Below are 11,674 nucleotides of genomic sequence, written 5' to 3'. Positions count from 1 at the left end.
TAACTCTAGGGTGAGTATTATGTTTGATTACTATCCTTTCAGTCAACTTTTACCATCATGGTCAGTGATAAATTGCACCTAAGACTAGACTAGAACTCTAAGAGGAGAATAAGAGCTTTCTATGGGACATGGACGAATGACTTAAAGTCATTCCATCTTGGGGCTTTACCATAGGAGGCTTATGTGACCAAGACATTGAGGTTAGGCCAGTGGAATAAGGGTTGAAGTAAAGTGATCATCTTCCAGGCTTGACCTATAAGATCTTCTAGAACGATTCTCCATGCTATCTCTTCCCTTGCTTCCCAAGGTACAGAGAGAGGACCCTGCAGTACATACCAAGATTTTGGAGTTGGTAAAGCCACAAGATGGAATGACTTTAAGTGTCTGAAGACCATGTGGAAGGCAACATTATATTATACCTAGGAACGTACTCTTTGGACTTCATGTGAACAAAAATATCAACTTACTAAACCATTGAGATTTGGAGATCTGTTTGTTACAGTTGCTGATATTATTACTCCAACTAATACACATTCCCTATGTGATTTTTTTCTCTATAAATTTGGTCATTCCTCCTCTTCTCAATGTATCAAATTTGACAGCTACTTTGATGACCTGTTTTCTATTTTTTTTCTAGAATGAATTATTTTCTGATCATTTCATCCTGAGGCAATCTCTCCTTCAAAATGTTTTTTATGGGAAAGACACAAATGGTTTATTTGGTAACAAGAAGTAAAAAAGGAATTCTTAATTCCCTTTCTCTTTTCTGGTTACTGAACTGTGATAGTCAAATGGATAGCAACATACAAGAATTCTCTTGCAGTCCTTGATCTTTTCCAGAAATGCAAAGATGCCTGAACTATACCACTTGCAATTATTATTTTGTAGACCGAAGTGCCAGCAGTTGTGCTTTCCAATGTATCAGAAGTTGCTACATTTTCTCTCTTGTCTTCGGGTTTCATGGCAGGAAACAGAAGTATTTCCTTGATATTATTGCAGTCTGTGGGAAACATGGTGACTCAGTTGATGTCTGTGCCCCAGGCAGCTTGGGGACCAGTCCATAGTCCAATGCTGTGCAATTTTCATCTATGAATGTGACCTCATCATTGCCAGTGGCCTTGGCCTGTTCTTCAAAAATCTGCCACTGCATAGCATCATTCAGCTCAGTGTAGGCATTACATATTTCCTTCTTCATGACCAAAAACTCAAAGCACTCACTCAGACTGTCTTTAGAGCAGTGCCATTTTGCCAAAGGGCACATTATCTGCTGGCAAGGAGATTAAATGCAAGCAAGGAGATAGCAGTGTGATCTCATAGGGAATTATGCTCAGATCACCCTTCTTGGTTTTTCCAGGATTCCCCAGAACTCCAGTTATGTCTCCCCAACATAGTTTGTTAATGATATGAGTAAGTTCTTTCTGATTTATAGTCCCTGTATTTGGCCATGACTTGCAACCTGAACCCCTCTCCTCAAAGGTCATTAAAGATGAGCTTTCCCCCCCAGAAGCTCTTTAGGCATGGATCCTACTTGCCACCTTTAAGGTGATTTCATTCAGATGGTCCCCAGGCTGCAAGTGACTATTCATGGATGAAGTGAGTCAGCGAGATATATACACGGAACTTGTGTGGATAAGGGTCTTCCCTATTGACTTTTATTTGGTGGACTGCTTCGCTGAAGATCTTGTAGTGCTGGTTTGGGTCCATGCTCTCCTCCCTGGCATCCACATTGTTGTCAGTGGTGTGGTTGCTGGCCTGGCTTAGTTGATTCTCACTGAGCTCCTCTTGCTTGACCTTATTTCTCCGCTACTTTCTTCTCAGCTTTCAGGTGTCTCTTTAACTTATTTTTGCTCAGTTCAGCTCACCACCATCCACATTCACCTCAGGCCCCTGTCACCACAGCCATCCCTCTGGAGGGTCTGAGGTCTCCCTCCAATGTGACTATTAGCTTTATGGTCTACTTGGTGAATAATGAAAATATCACAAGATCTTAATACCTGTATTACTTTGGATAAGTTAATTAACCTGCCTGAGGTTACTTTCCTTTCCTGAAAAACAGGCATGATAACAGTCCATACCTTATATAATTATCATGAGGTTTACAGGAAGTGATAAGTGCTGAGGGCTTAGAACAGTATGTAGTAAGCACTATATTTTTAGGGGCAGTCTTTTACTAGTTTAGTTTAATTCTATATACTGTATTCTTAATTATGTCAAACATTGGGCTAGGGCAGTGGATACTACATTAAGGGATACACTGTAACATTTATTAATACATTAATGCAGCTTGTTTTCAATATCGTTTATTGAGCATCTACTGTGTATGAAAGATTGGGCAATGTATTATTGAGTATATGAATATGCCCCCAAGAAGGTCAATTACTTTTCATGTCCCCCTAAATCAGCAGGTCAAATCAATTAATATTATTTGAAGAATTGTTAGGAATATTTTTATTTCTTCTCCAAAGCTGAATTCCTGTAGGTTTCAAGGGCATAACAAAGACCCTTACCTCATAGGGCTACTGCATGGGTCAAATGGTAGAATATGTGGAACTACTCCGAAAACTTAAAAATGTGAAGCAAATGCTTATGAAGACGCCAAATTTCAAATCATTAAAGTTCTTAAATGAAGTTTTCAACTTTGTAAGGTTTTGTCTTCTCTCTAAATTGAATATAAGCTTGTTGTAGGTTAGGCATGCATTATTTCATCTTTGTAAATCCCTGGTATGTATCTCAGTGCTCAATAAAGAACAAGCACTTGAAAAATTTTATAGTCTAAATTTTTACACTATGAAAACCTTTGACTCTTTCCCTTTCTGGTGATTTTCTGCAAAGTAGTACCCATATAATAGGTGGGGGATTTGGCTACATTTGTTTCAAGAGGAGAAACCTGTTTAAGGTATGTTGTTGCTAAGTGGAAAATATACTTTTAAAACATATTCTTAATTCTCTGAGCAAAACTATCTTGAGTTTTAAGCACTAATATTCAGTGAAGAATCTGACAGGCAAGGAATGATTATTGAGCTCTTGGTCTGCTCTGTGCATCTTTACACAGTGTTGAATAAGCTGTTAATCCTTCCATCTTTACAGGATATTTTAGGGATGCCCATGGTGAGGTCATGCATATCCATTTTTGTAGTGTTCTCCCACTCTACCCACTCACCATGTGTTCTGGTGCTGTGATATTTTTGTCCACTCTCATAGTACTCTCTTCTTCTTACCTTCTTTCCTCTCCTAAACCCAGGAAAAAAGAAAGTTGGTTCTTCAATTTTTTTTCCCCAATTGAAATGTGACTGAGATTAGGAAGGAGGGTAGTGCTATTTTTCTTCCCCACTTCAGGCTGATGTTAAAATGATTCAGAGTAAACAGCTTGATATTATATAAAAAACAATTCTTCAATGGAAGAAAAATTATATCAATGATAAGAAACAATGTTAGTTTATCTGGAAGAGATTTTCTTATATTCTCAAATTTCTTTAAATTCTGTCTGTTATTACTGCCTTTCATGCAATTTGAGGCATGAAGAAGAATTTTCTAAAGGAAAAAATTATCAAGTCATGCTTTTTACAATGATCCTAGGTGTGATTTAAATTAAGATGTATTTGTATTGAACTGAAAGAAAATATTTGTTGGCAGTCCAGGACCATGGACAGAGAAATGACTTTTCATTTCTCTCCTCACCTTCTGGGGTTAGCTTACAGTAACACATTTACTTGTAAAAACCAGTTTGTTAAGTTCTCAGTTCACCTTGCCCTTATATTAAATAATTTCACATCAACTCTTACCCCACAACTTCTGCCTCTTTGCATTTACTATTTTTGAATATTCTAAGTATAATTTATTTCTTCAGCTATAGGTAGTTCGACATGAATTAGATTCCCATTTCATGAAACAACTACTTTTCAAACTCTATTCTTTAATTTTTAAAAAAATATTTTAAAATTATTATAGATTCACAGGAAGTTGCAAAACTGGCACAGAGAAGTCCTGCGTATCCTTTGCTCAGTTTCCAATGTAGGGTTGTCAAATTAAAAACAAAATAGTAACCAGAGGGGAGGTGGGAGAGGATAATGGGGGGAAAGGTTTTCAGGAATATCTATAAAGGACACATGGAGAAAACCAAGGGGGGCAGAATCAGGGGAGGAATGTGGTGATGGCTAGGGTGGGGGGGGAGAGTAGAGCAGGGAAAAGGCAGACAACTGTACTTGAACAACAATAAAAAAAACCCAGAAAGCCCAGTTAAACTGAAAATTTAGAGGAAAATGAATAATTTTTCAGTATAAATATTTTTAGTATAAATTTGTCCTATCTAATACTTGGGACATATTTATACTAAAAAGTTAGTTGTTTATTTGAAATTCAAATTTAACTTGGCTTTAAAAAAATGTGCTATAGCTTGCTAGGAATGTAGATTCAAATTATTGTGTTTTATTTTTTATGTTTTTTAAAGATTTTATTTATTTTTAGACAGAGGGGAAGGGAGGGAGAAAGAGAGGGAGGGAAACAGCAATGTGTGGTTGCCTCTCGAGTGGCCCCCTATTAGGGACCTGGCCCACAACCCAGGCATGTGCCCTTACTGGGAACCATACTGGCAACCCTTTGGTTCACAGGCTGGCACTCAATTTCCCTGAGCCACACCAGCCAGGGCCAAATTATTGTGTTTTAAAGTTACTCATAGTTGTTCTTTGTCCATGTTATAACACCAACTGGATACACAGTTATGTTCATTTCTGTCATTTTACTTTTGAAAATTTTAGGAGTTGCTTTTAAATTTAATTTTATTTTACAGAAATTTACATGTTTCTAAAGTCATTTACATGAATAAAATTTCAATGCATTTGTTCCCTAGACTAATTGAAATTAGTTTTCTCATTTTCATGTTTTAGAAACAGATACACTATCATTTTTCTAGGTATCACATTTTATAAAACATGTTTATGAAACAGAATGATTATAGGAAGAGAGCCTGTTTAACATTATATTTTATTTTAGTTTTAGTTTTCCCATCCAGTTGTTTCAAAATTAAAATCTTATGAGGCCTTGACTACTCCTGAATTGACACCAGAATTTTCCTGGTGACTTCAGCACAGGCTAGAAAACTCACCCAGGCGAACCTGAGGAGCAGCTGCTAAAACATATCCTAATGTGTTTTTGTTATTTTAAACACATTTATATGTAGTTTTTATGTTTTGGAATTGTGAGAATAAGTAATGAATTAATATTTCTTAAAAAACAATTTTGGGGGATGGTAATAAATTGTTATTCAATGATAATTCAATTAAAAAATTAAACATGAGTTGTTAGTATAAGTCTTTTGGATATTTATGAATATTTTAATTTTAATGAGAAACATGACAGTTTAAGTGTAACTAATGCTTGTTATTATCATTTTAAGATAGTTTTGTGTCTATCTTCTTGGGTTCTATCTTTGACTCTTTATCCTTTCTGAAAAGATTAACTTTTGAAATAAAAATATATTTTTACTTTTCTGGCTATTAAAGTAATATATGCTTATTGTAGAAAAATGGAAAGGCATTCTTTCTGAGGATTCCTCCTTTCCTTTCCTGGCAGTTCCACTGCTGGGATTATACCCTAAGAACCCTGAAATACCAATCCAAAAGAACCTATGCACCCCAATGTTCATAGCAGCACAATTTACAATAGCCAAGTGCTGGAAACAGCCTAAGTGCCCATCAGCAAATGAGTGGATCCAAAAACTATGGTATATTTACACAGTGGAACACTACACAGCAGAAAGAAAAAAGGAGCTCCTACCCTTTGTGACAGCATGGATGGATCTGGAGAACATTATGCTAAGCAAAGTAAGTCAGGTGGTGAAAGACAAATACCATATCAATCTCACCTATAAGTGGAACCTAATCAACAAAACAAGCAAGCAAAATATAACCAGAGGCATTGAAATAAAGAACAAACTGGCAGTAACCAGAGGGAAGGTGGGAGGGGATAATGGGGGAAAAAGGGTTGTCAAAGAACATGTATAAAGGACACTTGGACAAAACCAAAGGGGAGTAGGATTGAAGGTCAGAGGTGGAGTGGGTGGAGCAGGGGGAGTGGTGAGGGAAAAATGGAGACAACTGTACTTGAACAATAAAAATAAATAAATAAACAAACAAAAATGAAAAATGGAAAAGCATAAAAAAAAACAAATTGTCTTATAATAATTCCATTACCCAAAGAAAATCACAGTAATAACTGATGAAATTTTTTATGCTTATTTTACATAGATGAGATTAAATTGGCATGTGTTCAATTTTACTTTCTTTTCCTGTTTAATATTAAAACATAAGTATTTTAAAATACTATTAAAATTTTTGTAAATAATTTATTGGTTGAGCCCTGGCTGGTGTGGCTCAGTGGATTGAGTGAGTGCCAACCTGTAAACCAAAGGGTCATGGGTTCGATTTCCAGTCAGGGCACATGCCTGAGTTGTGGGCCAGGTCCCCATTAGGGGGTGCACTAGAGGCAACCACACATTGATGTTTCTCTCCCTGTCTTTCTCTGCTCCTCCTCCTCTGTCTAAAAAGAAAAAAATAAAATCTTAATAAAATAATTTATTGATTGACCCAATTACTATGATCTATGTATAAAAAATTTAAAGAAAACTTAAGATGTGATTAGACTCTTCCAGAGAAAAATTCTGGGAAAGTGCATTTACTTATTTATTCCCATGTTGGAGTTTTATAAATTGTGAGAAAGCCATACTGATTTTTAAGCCTTTTTACATCATGTAGTTCATCCATATGTCTTTATACCAGTGGTTCTCATTTTGGTACCTGAGCCAAGCAGAAACATCATTTATGAACTTGTTAGAGATGAAAATATGGGGGCACCATACCAAATGTACTCAATCAGACTCTGGAGGAAGGACTTGGAGATCTGTGATTTAACAAGCCCTCCAGGTGATTCTGATGTATGCTGAAGTCTGAGAACCACTGCTTTAAACTTTAGAGTAATTCATAAAAAGAGGCTCTCTTTTATCATTTCATTGAAAGATATTAACTAGTCAGTTAATTAATTCATCAAACATTTACTGTATATAACAACAAGCATTGTTCTAAGATATATGGTAGCAAATAGAAATAGTCTCTACCCTTATAGATCTAACACTCTAGTTGGGAGGGTGTCAGACAATAAACATATACGTAAAACATACATAGAATGTCAGATAGTGATAAGAAGTACAATAGAGAATCACAAAACAAGAAAAAGGAATAGGGAGTTCTGGGGGTGGTTTATAATTTAAGTGGATGGTTAGGCTAGGTATTACTGAGGTGATGTGAGGGACCTAATTGTGCCAAGATGTGGAAATAACATTCCAAGCAAAGGGATCAGTAAATGGAAAGGCTTGGAGGTGGGACCACACTGACCAGTTTGGGGAACAGCAAGGATTTTAGTGTAGCTGAAGGTAAAGAAGGTAATAGGAGATGGTGTCAGAAGTAAGGTACTTAAGGGAGAAGATCTTGTAGGTGGTTGTCAGGGTAGGGTGCTCAAAACTGAGATGATGGAGGGGCTATGTAGTGGATGCTGTGGGTACTCCACCCAGATCTCTTCTGTCAGTTGATGCATCTATTCCCTGGCTTCTTCTAGTGCTGCCTGTTAATAGCTGTTTACAGTTGCTCCTCTTGCAGCAAATTTGCTTTAGCAGGAAGGATCATTTTAATGAGGCTTTTCTCCTCATCCCCTAATAGGGGCATCCCACAGCCAATGACTAAGTATAGTCACAGAAGTATAAAAAGTTGATTCCCTTTCTTCAAGGTGGGTCTAACTCTGTGGTGCCATTTTTGCTGCAGAGCTACCTGTGGGATCAGACCAAAGCAAGTTTCCAACTGAGACTACATCCTTGCTTAGTTGTTTTTCCTTTTCACTAGCCTGCTCCCATTACTTCCTTTCTCCTAAGGGCTCTCCCTCAATAAATCCTGTGAAGGACCAACCTTTTTACAGCTTCTGCTTCTAGGAATCCCAACCTAAGACAGTTGGTAAGCAGGAATGGTTATAGAAAACAGACTCTAAAGATGGGATTCTGGAGTCGGATCACTCACCTGCTGGATGGCAATGAGGCTGTCATCACTGTGGAAGGTAGAGTATTGACAGTCCCTGGCATGCTGGAGATGTATAATTGCTAAGTAAGAGAGTGGAAATGTTGGGGACCATTTTAGGGTTTTACCCACCTCATCAATATTAAAGAACTTTCTTGCGACACAGGTTTTACCACCCTGGTGTAGTTGTAGGAGAACTTATAAGAATGTTCCTGGGATAGCTCTTGCAAACTTGGACAAAAAAAAGATAATGGCCTATATTAAATGAAATGGAGATGTCAGGGTTATCAAGACAGAATGTTATGGAAGGGATCAAAAAGCTTTCAGAAGGGGGCATGCTAGACTAGCTCTATCATATAAGACACAAAACACCAACCAGTTGACTATGTTCCTCAGGAGGCACCTATTTTCCAAGGTGAAAGAGGTACCAACATCACTGAATAGCTTAATATTGGCTTTTTTGAAGGCCAAAGCTGATAGGAAATGCTGTTGCAGACCTGGCTCTCTAGCAGCAATGGGGATGATAGGGTCGTAGAAGAGCAGAGGCAAGATGGCAATGCTTAATTGACAGAGGCAAAATGGGAATAATGATCACAATGGGCAGCAAGTTCAGAGTAGCAGTCAAGGGACTCTGATTTGCAGGGACCTACAGAGATGGCTAATAAAACATGGTATATTTAGAGGCATCATATACAGGCAACCACCCTTGGTATTGCTAATCACAAAAGATCAAGAATGGATGATCAGAAGGCTGAGGTCAACAACATAATGGAAAGTCACAATTCTATAACCAGTTTCTAGACCCAAGCCAGTTCTTAGACCCAGAATGAATTGACTGAAGACTGGGTCTTCATGAGGAAGGATCCTACCACATCATGGCACTATATAGTAGTAATTCTCCCAGTCCTTCCCTAAAAAACTTATGGACATTTCCTTGAATAATCATGCATGGAGGAAAGGGGGATACTCGGATCTTTCCAGGGTTGTTCCATTCAAAATCCTAGTTGACACTGATACTCTAGGACCCCAAGTATCATCATGATCTCCACATTTAGTTTAGGGGTGTATAATGTCAGACAATAAATGGAGCTGTAGCTCACAGTGGGTCCATCTGGGTCCACAAACCCACCTGAAAGCACAGGGTCTGGCAGAAGTAAGGCCTGCTTGAGTGTGGTTGGTAGGGTAATAATATAGGTGTAATAATTTAGTTTTAATTTGAACATTTCACCTAAAATGTCATATGGTGTGCTTGAGTGATATTGTTATGTTACAGAATTACAAGCCTATGATTGTGTGATAAAAGGCTTTATAATAAAAAAGGGGTGTTATTTGTACCAGACCCTGTATAATCAATATGGACATACATAGCAGTTGACAACATTTCTATTGGATCCTTGACGTATGGAGAAGCCCTGAAAGTATACCTCCCTGCCACTCACACTCCCCAGCTAAGATAGCCAATCACAGACAATATGACATCTTGCGTATAATGGATTAAACTATGGGGAAAAGATTACAAGTTTTAAAAAAAATCTTTCTGGCAGGTGGGACTGTTTTATTTTGTGAGGAAAACATGGATAGGGACCAGTTGCTTTTTTCTTATTTTTTCCCCCACGATCCATCTGTTTTGTACTTAGCTGCAACAATAAGGGTTCTGCCAACTTTAGTTTTTTATGGTGTGTGTCTGTTCTTCTTGCATCTTCATAGACATTTTCATGGGATCTGGAGGGTGCTGTCTTCAGACTGGATTGTTAGCCAGATGTCATTTAAATATGCAACTTAAATAGCTTTTAAATAATTTAAATTTATTATTAAATCACATGAAAGAATAAATTCTAGCAGGTAGGTATAAATGGCTATAAAATTATGTTCTTTTCACATGTCACAAATAAATCTTCAGGGAACTTAATTCACCATAAAATATTTGTAGTTAAATTCCTTGCACCTGCATTCACCTGAAGCTTTTGTAGGACTACAACAAAGTATCTTAGAAGTATTGTCTAAAACTCTATGATTACTCAAATGATAAAGCCAAAAGGTGGGGACTATATGGACATTATTTTGTTGTAGCTTTATTCAGAATTCTACTTGTTAGCAGCTTGTGCTTTGAATTATTCTCAGATGGTCTCTTGTCCTGGCTTGGGGCAGTCTTCAGTTTTTCACACTTGGTGTGGGAATGGCCATGGCAAATAGCCAGTAAGAATTGATGAAAACCTTACATGGGAGTCAATACTGTGTGTACATGGTGACCAAACTGGGAAATGTAAGCCTTTTGAAGGTGATGATTTGCTAGAAATAGAACTCTTTAATTCCTGTGTAGACATGTGATAAAATGTTTCCAGTTTGGGTGCTTCCCATGACTCTATTCTTGCCATTTACTTAATCACACTACAAAGTTAATGTTACAGGTCTGTTAGGAGTGAAGCCACTTAAAATGATTATAAATATGTAGTAGCTTGCTAGGGCTGCCATAACAAACTACCACAAATTTGAGTGGCTTAAAAAACAGAAACTGATTGTCTCACAGATCTGGAGGTTAGAAGTCTGAGATCGAGGATGCCAGCACAGCTATGCTCCCTTTGAAGGTATTGCGGAAGGATCTCTTCTAGGGCTTCTCACCAAGCTTCTGGTAGTTGTTTGCCTTGTGGCAGTATACCTCCAATATTTACATGGTGTTCTCCCTCTGTGTGTGTCTGTGTCCAAGTTTTTCCCTTTTTGAGGACAATATTCATATTGCATTAGAGGCCCATCCTACTTCACTATGACTTCATCTTAACTAATTATATCTGCAACAGTCTTATTTCCAAATAAGGTCACATTTTGTGGTACTGGGGATTAGGACATTGACATGAATTTTACAGGGACACCATTCACCCTGTAACAGACTCCCTTTATATTCAGACCAGTGGTTCTCAATAGTGGTTGTACATTAGGTCCTATTGGGGAGCTTTAAAAATTCTGATGCCTAGATTGCACCGGGCCAAACACATTGGAGTATGTATGGTACTCAGGCACCAGCAATTTTTAAAGCTCTCTAGGTGATTTCAATGTGCAATCACTGTGAAGAACCACTCTATTTGAGTGTCCCTCGCTAAGAACAACAGAAGTTCATTCAATTCTACAGATAAAATGTTAATAAAATTATAGTAACATAGTCAAAATTTCTCCTTGTGTTAGTAGCAGTAGGGTTAATTTTATAATCAGTACAAATGTTTTGGAAAAGTGGGATTACAGGTGATTTTTTTTCCTTTTAAATTTTTTTCTGTAAATTAACATGGAATTCCTTTTTAAAAAGATTTTATTTATTTATTTTTAGAGAGAGGTGAAGGGAGGGAGGGAAACATCAATGTGTGGTTGCTTCTCACGCCTCCCCCAACTGGGGATTTGGGTTGCAACCCAGGCATGTGCCCTGACTGGGAGTCAAAGAGGTGACCCTTTGGTTTGCAGGCCAGCACTCAGTCCACTGAGCCACACCAGCCAGGGCTTAACATGGAATTCTTGTACAAAAATCTACCAATCAATAAACCTTTTTCAAAATAAAAGTACATCCCCTTTTCTTATTCTTAACGATCATGAACATACATACATACAAGCTTTCCTTCTGGATTTAGTGTCATAAA

At 37.5% G+C, this 11,674-nt stretch overlaps 1 pseudogene; it reads right to left on the bottom strand.

Moving 5' to 3' along the window:
* Window positions 1-1,229: 1,229 nt before the first annotated feature.
* Window positions 1,230-11,674, bottom strand: part of LOC112313285 (lysine--tRNA ligase pseudogene) — a 48,570-nt pseudogene continuing 38,125 nt past the window's right edge.

The sequence above is a fragment of the Desmodus rotundus genome, chromosome X, assembly GCF_022682495.2.
Source record: "Desmodus rotundus isolate HL8 chromosome X, HLdesRot8A.1, whole genome shotgun sequence".
Classification (NCBI taxonomy): Eukaryota; Metazoa; Chordata; class Mammalia; order Chiroptera; family Phyllostomidae; genus Desmodus; species Desmodus rotundus.
Note: the sequence above shows the minus strand (reverse complement) of the source record. Positions and strands in the feature narration are given on the sequence as shown.